The sequence below is a fragment of the Entelurus aequoreus genome, linkage group LG03 (genome assembly GCF_033978785.1).
Source record: "Entelurus aequoreus isolate RoL-2023_Sb linkage group LG03, RoL_Eaeq_v1.1, whole genome shotgun sequence".
In the NCBI taxonomy this organism is placed as follows: Eukaryota; Metazoa; Chordata; class Actinopteri; order Syngnathiformes; family Syngnathidae; genus Entelurus; species Entelurus aequoreus.
Genome location: NC_084733.1, coordinates 65,150,687 through 65,160,730, shown reverse-complemented (window position 1 = coordinate 65,160,730; position 10,044 = coordinate 65,150,687).

The following is a 10,044-nucleotide window of genomic DNA, read 5'->3' as shown; positions in this document are numbered from 1 at the left end:
AAAATCGTTATTTTCAAATTAAAATTATTTATAACTTCTTACCCACAGGGAAAATGTTAAAATTATGGAATATGAGAGAGTCAGATGATTGCCGATTTTGTTGTCAGGAGCCTGAATCCACCCTGCATTTGTTTTGGTATTGTCATATTGTGTCTTTGTTTTGGGTGGAAGTTGAAAAAATGTGTTTAAGGATTGGTTTGTTTATGAAGCTTAATGTGGTTTCTGTTATTTTAGGAGAGTTCATTGACAATCATGATTTAGTCAATTTAATTATAGTACTCGGTAAAATGTTTATTTTTAAGGCCAAAAACAGATATTCACTTAGTATTACTTTCTTTAAAACATTTATTCAGTATTTTCTAACTTTAGAAAGTTACATGGTTGAAAACAATAATGATGCCAAAAAACATTTAAAAAAAGATGAGAAGTCCTCAAAGGCTTATTTTGAAAGTATAATTATGTTTATAGATTATATGATATCTGTTGTTGTGTTCCCTCATTTGAGTGACCTGGACATAATCTGGACTGTACATAAATGCTTATTTTGAAAATGTAATTTTGTTTATAAATTATATGCAATCTGTTGTGTTCCCTAATTTTTTTCTGTGTACATGAATGAAGGTGTGTGTTGCTGAGTCCGACTTGGACATTATCTGGACTGGGCCTGGTTTAAAAAAACCTTTAAACAAATCTAATTTCATTGACAACCTGGTCTGTTGAAGATAAGGCCCTTTTTAAAAAAATAAAATAAAATAAGATTAATAAATAAAAAACATTTTCTTGGATAAAAAAGAAAGTAAAACAATATAAAAATAATTACATAAAAAATAGTAATTAATGAAAATGTTAATGGACCAGCAGCCTATACAATCATGTGTGCTTCAGGGACTGTGTCCCTTGCAGATGTGTTGTCTATGTTGTGGGAACCAGAAGATTGGTAGCAGAAAGAAATAACCCCTTTTGTGTGAGTGGGTGTGGATGAGTGTGCATGGGGGAGATTGTTTGGGTTGATGCACTGATTGAAAGTGTATCTTGTGTTTTTTCTATGTAGATTTAATTTAAAAAATTTAAAAAAAAATTATTATTATTTTTTTTTAGAACAGGCCCGCGGGCGACTAATCTGGTCCTTACGGGCGACCTGGTGCCCGCGGGCACCGCGTTGGTGACCCCTGCTCTATACATTGCTAATTTGGTAAATTACTATTCTAGCTGCAAATGTCTGGTTTTTGGTACAATATCTACATAGGTGTATAGAGGCCCATTTCCAGCAACTATCACTCCAGTGTTCTATTGGTACAATGTGTTTGCTCATTGGCTCAGAAGGCTAAACCCTTGTGCAATCATGTTCACACATCTGAAAACAGTTTAGCTCATTACAGAAGCTACAAAACTGACTTTCCTATGAGCAGATTGAGTTTCTGGAGCATCACATTTGTGGGGTCAATTAAACGCTCAAAATGGCCAGAAAAAGAGAACTTTCATCTGAAACTTGACAGTCTATTCTTGTTCTTAGAAATGAAGGCTATTCCACAAAATTGTTTGGGTGACCCCAAATTTTTGAACGGTAGTGTATATATATATATATATATATATATATATATATATATATATATATATATATATATATATATATATATATATATATATATATATATATATATATATATATATATATATTTTATTATATATATAAATAAAAGAAATACTTGAATTTTAGTGTTCATTTATTTACACATATACACACACAACACTCATCGACTCATTGTTGGGCTGTGAACGGTGCTGCGCTGCCGCCGCCATGTGCTTCGCTCTCCGTTCATGAATGAGTATATCATTTCGGCCACCGTGTTCAATGGAGAAGTCTGCTACAAAATGTACAGGCAACATACCCCTTCCCCTTCGAACTGTCCTGGATGAACTGAAATTCTTGTTTCCATTCGTTTTGGAACTTGCAAGCGTATTTCTTCATCTTGCTCGTCGATGGCATCGCCATGTCTGTAACTTCCTCGTTCTTCTACTTCGTCTCCTTGTTGTGTGCGCAGTTGTGCACTCTACTCTCTAAAAGCCGTAGATGTTATGACGTCATTGGGCAGGCAAGCTGTTTATATTGTGGGATGGCGGGAGGGCAGCTCCCGCCATCAGTGTGTGAATGTGTGTGTGAATGGGTAAATGTGGAAATACTGTCAAAGCGCTTTGAGTACCTTGAAGGTAGAAAAGCGCTATACAAGTATAACCCATTTATCATTTATTTATAAAGCGGACGTGAGAACAGGCTGTCCCCAATCAGGTCCGCATTGAGCTGGAGGGGGCGTGGCCTCCAGCTCCGGCTGAATTCCGGGAGTTTGTCGGGAGAAAATTTCTGCCGGGAGGTTATCGGGAGAGGCGCTGAATACCGGGAGTCTCCTGGTAAAACCGGGAGGGTTGGCAAGTATGATATATACATATATATATAAATATATATATATATATACTATATATACACATATATATATATATATATATATATATATATATATATATATATATATATATATATATATATATATATATATATATATATATATATATATATATATATATATATATATATATATATATATATATATATATATATATATATATATATATATATATATATATATATATACATATATATATATATATATATATATATATATATATATATATATATATATATATATATAGTATATATATATATATAAATATATATATATATATATAGTATATATACATATATATACATATATATATATATAATATATATATATACTATATATATATATAGTATAGTATATATACATATATATACATATATATATATATATATATACTATATATATGTACATATGTGTATATATATATATATATATATATATATATATATATATATATATATATATATATATATATATATATATATATATATATATATATATATATATATATATATATATATATATATATATATATATATATATATATATATATATACTTCTCACTATAAGAGTTAACTCCTTTTGTCTTACTTTTAGATCTCTTCTTGCTGATGCTATTATTGCGTTGTAAGGGCTGGTCTCCTAAAGCTTTAGTAAAACTTGGCCAAGTAGTATTCTGTCTCGTTGGTCCTTTTTACTTAACATATATGTCATCCAAAAGAACTTGGGCTTGTACAGTGTGTTTTATTCCCTGAGAGGAAGACTGGTCGCGCGCAACACTCTCCATGCAGGAGAGGGGGGCAGAGCAGAAAAGAGAGACGGCAGATCAACTGGTCTAAAAAGGGGTCTATTTAAAGTATACAAATTAGTTTTAAGATGAGACTTAAATGCTTCTACTGAACTGTTATAACTGTTGAAGGGGGCGAGGTGGGGGGTACTATTAATATGTGACTGATTCACTTTGGTGATACAAAGCCATGTCAAGTGATTCAAAGGCAGATTCTTATGAAACTAAAAATGGCAAAGTCAGTTGACATGTCTTTGAAAAGAAAGATTTCCACAGGTTTGTGTGAGGCATGTCACTTCACTCCATCGTCCTCTCTCTCCTTCACCCCCATGTCCCTTTCGTCTACTTCTTCTTTTGTCTTTTCCCTCCTCTCGTCCAGACTGGAGGCTGTCGTCTTATTGTCCCTCTCCTTCGGGGGGCAGATGTTTGCTCCTTTTTCACCCTCACCCTGGAGGTCCTTGCGTGTGTTTTGGGGAGGGGATATCTTGTGCCAGTTGGAGGTTTGACCGCATTGACGCTTTAGAGAGCGGGGTGGGGGATCAAAAGAGAGAACAATAGTCTGCATGGACACCAGGGAGGTGGTTGTGTTTGTTGAAGGGGGTGAGGTGGGGGGTGTCGGGGGTCGTATGGCCGACCGTTTCCATGCGTGGGTTCGTTCCTGAATGAAAAACCCGCTTTAGAGTCTTCTTCACGTCCACGCATCTAAATCAATCAGCTGTGATTGAACACAAATCATGTCAAAATGTCCGAAAACTTGACCCAATTAAACTTCAAACAAGACCAGCTGTGTTTTGGCATCGGCTCTGTTGACACACCTTATCTGGAAATGGATTACAGTCTCTGGAAAACATGCCTGTCTGGGAAAAGTCTTTATTTTTCATGAAAGGCCACAACAACACATTATAAGACACTTTAAGGCCAGTTCATGTAACGTAGGTTTGTATTTGGAGCTGCTATGATTACAAAATGGGTCCAAGCAGCTAGCCTAGCTCGTTGTACCTGTTTTTATGTACAGTACAACTCGACATATTAAATAGTTTTTACGATAAGGTTTACTGCACCCCAGCCTCTAAACCTTTTTATTATTATTATTATCAATGGAACTATAGAGTTCCCTTGCCACTCTGTGGTCTCAGTGCAGAGCAGATTTTAAAGTACCTTTGAGTATCGTTGACATTTGAGTACCCATTGAAGTTTTCCTGTTCAAATTAAGTAGGTTTTAGAGTGTTTTAAGAGCACAGGAAGTGCTCATGAATGTGTGTGTGAAAGCTGTGTGAAATGTGTCGAGGGTTTATAAAGACTTTAAATCAGGGCTGTCAAAAGATTAAAATATTTAATCGTGGTTAATCACACTGTGAGTCACGATCGGCTTTGTCGGACTAGGACCCCAACGCTGGGAAAAACATACTAACAAAAAGAGCAGTCAAAGAGGAGTTACAAAAAATTACTAAGGATGCACACAAAAGGAGTGGAGAAACAGAAATCACACACAAAGGGTGTGGAGAGGAAACCGTAAACACTACACGGCAACGCCGGGGCAGAGCCACGGGAGCGAAAAGCGTGAGTGGAGCCAAAGCAGAGGAGATGAACAAGACTCGAAAGTGAATAATCAGGACTCTACTGGACTGGAGAGCTTAAGTAGTGAGGAGGAAATGGGTAACAGGTGCGCGTGAAACAAAAGCCAGGCACTGCAACAAAAAGCAGACAGGCCGAGCTGACAGATCAGGACGCTTTGTTCATAGTTAACTCAAAATTAATCGTGATTAATCGCGGATAGATATCATTTTTCATCATTAATAGCTGCACGCTAGAACGATAATTTAGGTTTTTATTGCCATGACGAGACAACTAGTTTTTTTTTAAAGATTATGCTTTTTTAAACAGCTAAACACAAAAAGGACATAAAAACACTTTTAATGACAAAAAAAAAGTTACCTGCAGTGTGTTGGTGTCTTGCCAGACTTTGTAGGAATTAAAAATGTGTATTCCTGCTCTAGGAGCCCTTGCATTCAGAGGAAGAGTTACACCATGTTTAGATAGCAGTTTTACTCAATAATAACACAAAATGTGGATAGTTACGATCATGCTTTAATTGTCAAAGATGTTTGGTCATGTAATTTTTGATATTTCTAACTGAACAAATGCTTCTGATACATTACATTACATGTTGCACAAGTTAATAATCTTCATATTGCTGCATGACAATGTTGAACCTTCTCTATTTATCATTAAAATGTAGTATAAAGCCTGCCAAACATTCTGTAATTGCTGACTACCAATCAGAACAGGCTATAAAAGAAAATACACTTTATTTCAATCTGCCAGAAAAACAATTATTTAGGTGGAAATATCACAGATTACATTACAAAAGACATTTGACAAAGCATAAGACATTATTCAATTTGTTTTTGATTGATTGATTGAAACTTTTATTAGTAGATTGCAAAGGATGGAATCATTGTGAAGCCGGAAGTGTGTGCTTGGTTTGAGAAGAGGTGTTTTGACATTTTTTGTTGTTGTGACAAGAATAAACAACATTATCTTTCCTCTCTGCTGAGCTTTTACCCCACCTTACTAGTTCGTGTAACAATCTACATTTGATGTTTTCAATGTACTCAACCGTAATCCAAACCCAGAAGTAAAGCTCCACCTTTCTGCAAGCGGTAAAGTGCACCAGCTGCATTCGTTCTTTTGATGTCGTCTCACAACAAGCAAAGATAAAATAGTCTCATCTTGTCGAGAGAACGACTTGTCATGCATGGTTTTTGATCAGCGATTTCCATAATGTACCCTTTTCTTTGTGCATTTATGCTCGCCATTTTACCGCTTATGGTTGGACATTAACTGAAAGCCATTGCATTTCCCATTCTACGGAACGGAACAAGGGTCAAAAAGGAGTCAGGACGCATGTGGGTTAATCGCACGTTATAAAAACGAGCGCCGATAAATAAACTTTTAGTTCACGCGTTATCATCGCGTTAACTTTGACAGTTCTACGTTAAATCCATACAGTATTTATGGTATTCATAAATAAATAGCTTCCACTGGGGAAGTCTGTGATATAACCCCCGCGATAATCGATGTACCACTGTAACGTCCCTTGACATATCGTACTTAAATATCACTGCTTCACCACAGTACATTGCAGATTATTTTAAAACATTGATTTTTTCACCTTTTTAAAGCATTTTCTAAATATTTTTAAGTTTTATACAGTCGCGATCAAAAGTTTACATACACTTGTGAAGAACATAATGTCATGGCTGTCTTGAGTTTCCAATAATTTCTACAACTCTTATTTTTTTGTGATAGAGTGATTGGAGCACATACTTGTTGGTTACAAAAAACATTCATGAAGTTTGGTTCTTTTATGAATTTATTATGGGTCTACTGAAAATGTGACCAAATCTGCTGGGTCAAAAGTATACATACAGCAATGTCAATATTTGGTTACATGTCCCTTGGCAAGTTTCACTGCAATAAGGCGCTTTTGGTAGCCATCCACAAGCTTCTGGCAAGCTTCTGGATGAATTTTTGACCACTCCTCTTGACAAAATTGGTGCAGTTCAGCTAAATTTGTTGGTTTTCTGACATGGACTTGTTTCTTCAGCATTGTCCACACGTTTAAGTCAGGACTTTGGGAAGGCCATTCTAAAACCTTAATTCTAGCCTGATTTAGCCATTACTACCCACTGCCTGAATATTTTATTTGGGGCGTGTCCTCACTAATTCTTCACCATTCAGTCCCTATATTCTAGATTCATGTCATCCATTTGTGAGGAAATAAAAGTCATCATCCTCAGAACTTTACCCAACCTGTCTGAGGATCTTGTACAACTGGTCGTCTCAACACTGAAAAGCTCAGGTGCGGAATCAAAAGCAGACCTCAAGTATGTAGAGCAGGATGAGATCAAAGACCTCTTGCCTGTTATCCAGCAAAGGAAACTTCTGGAGGCATTCAAAATGGGTAACTATCAATCTTGTGTCTGTAGTTCTCCCATTTAGTTAAAGCTACAGTAATTGTTGAGAAAGAATAACACTCATTTGACATAGAATGAATACATTCGAGTAGAGATTTGCACCTGTCAGATATTCTACAGTTCTCCCAAAAGCCTTAATGCAGTTGTATTCCAAACAGTTGTTTGAATTGACATGCATGCATATGGGAGAAATTTTGAATCTAGTGATGTATACATTTTGCTTCATTTCTATGCGTTTTAGAAACTACAACAGTCGTGCTTGATCTCCACCCCTTGCCAGATGACTTGGTACATCAAAAGTCTGCAGGCGGAAGTCTGTCTTTGTTCTCCAGTCCATTGCCTTGCTCTTCTTCATCTTCACTGGCTGGCTTTTCGCCCTTGTCAAGCTCTTCACCAGCTTCAGCACCTCCTGAGATCGGTAGGTTGTGAGTTCAAACCCCGGCCGAGTCATACAAAGGACTATAAAAATGGGAGCCATTACCTCCCTGCTTGGCACTCAGCATCAAGGGTTGGAATTGGGGGTTAAATCACCAAAAATGATTACCGGGCGCGGTCACCGCTGCTGCCCACTGCTCCCCACTGCTCCCCACTGCTCCCCTCACCTCCCAGGGGGTGATCAAGGGTGATCGGTCAAATGCAGAGAATAATTTTGCCACACCTAGTGTGGGTGTGACAATCATTGGTACTTTAACTTTCACTTAACTTTGTTCTCAGAGTGGAGTAAGCCAGCCCGCCATAATATCAAGTAAATGGCAAGAAACCTTTCAAGTCCCATGGGATAAAATGCCTGCTGAAGTGCAATCAGCTATCGCCAACAGCAGGAGACCTGCTCCTGACAAGCGACGCCAAATGATTAGAATCCTTGTGGATGACATGAGAAGGTAAGAGGCTAATCCAACGCGCAGTGAGTGTCTCGTAATCTGCCAAAAAATTGTTAAGCAGTACCCATGTAGTTTTGCTGATATGACACCAGAAGGTGCCATCATTAGTGGAGATTTTACTTCATTCCTCACTCAAATGAAAACACACATTGAGAACATCAATCGTGAAGGAACAACCAAACCACTCAGAACAAAAAGACGGTTTGGACAAATGCAGAAATATTGTATTCTTACATTTTAATTAAATGATGCTCCCAACTGCCATGTTATATTTTGTCACAAGTCATCATGGTGACCTATTTTTTCTACAGATGTCTGCCACTGCAGCCGATGTGGAGCGGACTCTGACCCTCCCGACCAGTCCACGACTGATACTGCTGGGTAAGTGTCTCATGGAGCGCAGAACTTAAGTCTGTTTGTCTTAAAGCTAAGAACCATAATGCTCAGTCTATCCTTCCTGTGGATGAAGATGGGGAGTTGACTCTTCGTATCATCCAGCTGTTGATGGCCTATTTTGATGAAAGAAGAGATGCTCTGATACTCCTTGCAGATGTAAGTTTAGCACTATTAAGCTACAAAAGCATACAAACATCTAAATTAATATTATAAATATTCTTGAATTCAATGTTTTTTTTGTTATTGTTTTTCAATCTCTTACCCACCAAATTATGCAGAAATATTGTATTCCTACATTTTAATTAAATTATGCTCCCAACTGCCATGTTATATTTTGTCACAAGTCATCCTGGTGACCTATTTTTTCTACAGATGTCTGCCACTGTGGAGCGGACACTGACCCTCCCGACCAGTCCACGACTGATACTGCTGGGTAAGTGTCTCATGGAGCGCAGAACTTAAGTCTGTTTGTCCTAAACGTATGTATACTATGCTCTAATGCAGATGTATTTGTATCATTGTTGTTTTTGTCATTCCGAACATTGGAAAGTAATGATTTGCAGCAGTACACCTTAGGAGACTAGATGTAAACAAAGTAAAGAGAGAGCGATATATTCTTGGGTGTGAGGTGGCCATTCCAAATACCTTTAAAATGTTACCCATATTGGATACTGTTTAGGAACATGAACTGCATTTCTTGACTGTACCAGTTGCTGGTGACAAAGTCACAATAAAACATTGGATGATCAGCATGGAAGGTGATGTCATCTGCGAAGGCGTCCAACCTAGCTTCATCTCAGGGCTTGCTGCCCTTCTTGCCACCTACTATGTGTTCAACTTGGAATACCAAGAGGAAGGTGCTCGGACATTGGAATTTGTTCAAAGGTAAATCCTCTTGATACTGTTAAATACTGTTAGGATATTTTGCCCCTTTTCTCACCTCTGTTCAAGAATTTGACTTGTCATTTCCCCAATTTTGTGCCTTAAATCAATGACTCTTCTGTTCCTTTGTGGACCTTCTTATTAGGGACCGAAGCACCAGTTTGACTCTAAGATACAGAGAAAGTAGGTAATGTGCAGGTAAAGATATGTTGACTGGGTCAAAGAAGGAAGCACCTGTTTGACCCCAGGATGCAGAAAAAGTAGGTAATTTGCAGGTAAAGATATGTTGACTCGGTGATGGCAGGAAGCACCAGCGTGACCCGAGGATGCAGAGCAAGTAGGTAATGTGCGGGTGAAGATATGTTGAATGGGTAAAGGCAGGAAGCACCAGCGTGACCCCACTATGCAGAGAAGGTAGGTAATGTGCGGGTGAAGGTATGTTGGAATGGGTGAAAGAAGGAAGCGCCGGTGTGGTCGAGGCAATGCAGACAAGGTAGGTAATGTGCAGGTGAAGATATGTTGTATGGTGAAAGAAAGAAGCACCAGTGTAATCCCAGGATGCAGGGAAGGTAGGTAATGTGCAGGTAAAGATATGTTGAATGGGTAAAGCAGGAAACACCAGCTAGACTCCAGGACACAGAGAAGGTAGGTAATGTGCAGGT